This window comes from Halichondria panicea, chromosome 2 (assembly GCF_963675165.1).
Source record: "Halichondria panicea chromosome 2, odHalPani1.1, whole genome shotgun sequence".
Classification (NCBI taxonomy): Eukaryota; Metazoa; Porifera; class Demospongiae; order Suberitida; family Halichondriidae; genus Halichondria; species Halichondria panicea.
In genome coordinates this window covers 4473205-4475704 of record NC_087378.1, presented here as the reverse complement: position 1 = coordinate 4475704, position 2500 = coordinate 4473205, and the positions used below count along the sequence as shown (strand labels likewise).

Sequence of the window (2500 nt, the reverse complement as noted above, 5' to 3'; positions counted from 1 at the left end):
GCAGCTGAGGCCCACTCGTTGCCTGCAGATACAGTCAATCACGGGGATCGACCGGCAGCGAGACCGTACGAATGCACTCGTGATTCGTGAAATGATGCAAACCTAACTGCACTCGACCGGAGGGAGCCAGCCCACTGATGACCAGTCACCAGCAGGTCAGACGCCCGCCGACACAGGCAGTCTACAACGATGCGGACACACGGATGAACCGCTGCAGTCACCCTACACAGCACCCGTCACTAGGAGCAACGCTGGAACTCGTCTCGTATGTAATTAAGCGTGACTTTTTTTGCCACAACACCCCACTTCACGACCTATCAACACGCTCATTTGTACGACACTCTTGTTTGGTTGCTTATCTAGCCCACGTGGTCACATTGTTCAATTCGTCTGCACTTGTATGGTAATTGCTTGCGATATATTGCTCAAATTTTCGCGCTACGCGCGTTCATTCCTTCATTCGTCTGCACTTGTATGGTAATTGCTCCAATTTTCCGGCGCGCAAATCCCCTCTGCAATGTTCCCATCTGCACTGTTCCCCGTCTGCACCCTTCCATTCCGCTAAACATACAGTTCAAGTTATACATGGCTAACATACAGTTACAATACAATACTGGAGATTGCACAATCTTTGCAACACAAATAGAAACAAGTGTGTTGAGCACTGTGGTTCCTTATTATATATGGGATGTGCTCATACATTTAAGTAGTAAAACAGACCACAGTGTGTGTACTCAAATTCCATATAAGGAAGGGTAATGCTCTATGCTTTTACTGTCTTGTTGCAAAGATTCTGTATAGTATTATAGTACACTCACTCACTCACTCACTCACTCACTATATTGCAGCACAACATCTATTCGCCAGCAGCCAGCCAGCCAGCCAGCCAGCCAGCCACCCACCTCTTACTATTCATCAGTCAGTCGGTCGGTCGGTCGGTCGGTCGGTCGGTCGGTCGGTCGGTCGGTCGGTCGGTCGGTCGGTCGGTCGGTCGGTCGGTCGGTCGGTCGGTCGGTCGGTAGGTAGGTAGGTAGGTAGGTAGGTAGGTAGGTAGGTAGGTAGGTAGGTAGGTAGGTTGGTGGGCCGGCCAGTCAGCCAGCTACAACATAGCTTCACAAGCTACACAACAATTGCTGCTTTAACTACCAGCTGCAGCTTCTAATTATAACTACCCATTGAAGCTACTTTGTAACTAGGCGCTTTGTAAGGGGCCGCTTTGTAACTAGGCAAGGACTTCATTACACTAACATTAATTTTTTCCACCACGAGGACTTTAGGCTGGAAAATAGAAATAATAGGGCCTTAAGTGCTCGTTGACTTTACACTCCATGAACATTACAACTTTTTACCCACTACTTTTATTCCCACTTGAATTTACTGTACATTATTTGCGTATTGTTAGCAACGTACAATACAATACTACTTGAAGATAAGCTTGATATTGTTATGATCAAATGAAGCATGGCTCAATGAAGGTATATATAACTCACTCACTCACTCACTCACTCACTCACTCACTCACTCACTCACTCACTCACTCACTCACTCACTCACTCACTCACTCACTCACTCACTCACTCACTCACTCACTCACTCACTCACTCACTCACTCAGGGAAAATATTTAAATTTCCTGCTACAGTGCTGCTACATTGCAGCCCATAAAATCTGCACATTTCCTGAGGTGTCCTGCAAGTGTCCTGCAACCTACTTACAAAGGATAGTGCAACGTTTCCTGTATAGTTTCCTTTACTATTCCTGAAGTAGTTCAGGACTTGTGTAACATTCATAAGTCTACAGGAAATTTTGTATTTGTAAAGTATAAGAAATTTTGATATTTTTCCTGTGTCACTCACTATAATTAGGATAGTTATAATTATACGTGCGTAATTATACAATTACTGTTTGCAAGTAGCCATCATCACATACTTCAGTTGCTTGCAGTGCCATGACTATAATGACAAAGGCAGGGATCAATTGTAAAACTGTTGCTATCACAAAAAGAAAGTTTCGTCTTTGCGGTTTGGTAATGATCAACGAGGATTTAAGGCTGCAGTTTTCATATTTTTGGGCCTTAACTGCTCGTTGTGAAATATTCTGAAAACAAACAAAAATAAGAATGCAGAAGCCTACAACACCTGCTGTTCCCAGGCGGTCACCCATCCAAGTACTGGGCAGGCCCTACGTTGCTTAACTTCGGTGATCAGACGAGAACCGGTGTTTTCAACGTGGTATGGTCGTAGACACAAGTCAATGCATATCTCATGTACTTATGTGTGAAGTTCAGAAATATACTCGACTTAATTTAATTGCTGTGGAGGGAGTGGGCCGGGAGGGAGTGAGTGAGTGGAGTGGAGTGGAGTGGAGTGGAGTGGAGTGTACTTCTCTGTACTTACTGGTATTATACAACTATGGACTTACTTACTGATAATTATAATCATACTCTAGCTATACAACTATCTACTAACTATCTACTATCTACTGTCTACTTCAAGCTTGCT

General features: G+C 44.4%; 1 non-coding gene across 1 annotated transcript; it reads right to left on the bottom strand.

Moving 5' to 3' along the window:
- Positions 1 to 2125: 2125 nt before the first annotated feature.
- LOC135332381 (5S ribosomal RNA) lies at positions 2126 to 2244 on the bottom strand. Its single transcript, XR_010393244.1, has one exon. It is a non-coding gene; the product is annotated as a 5S ribosomal RNA (ribosomal RNA).
- Between the last annotated feature and the right edge of the window lie 256 nt (positions 2245 to 2500).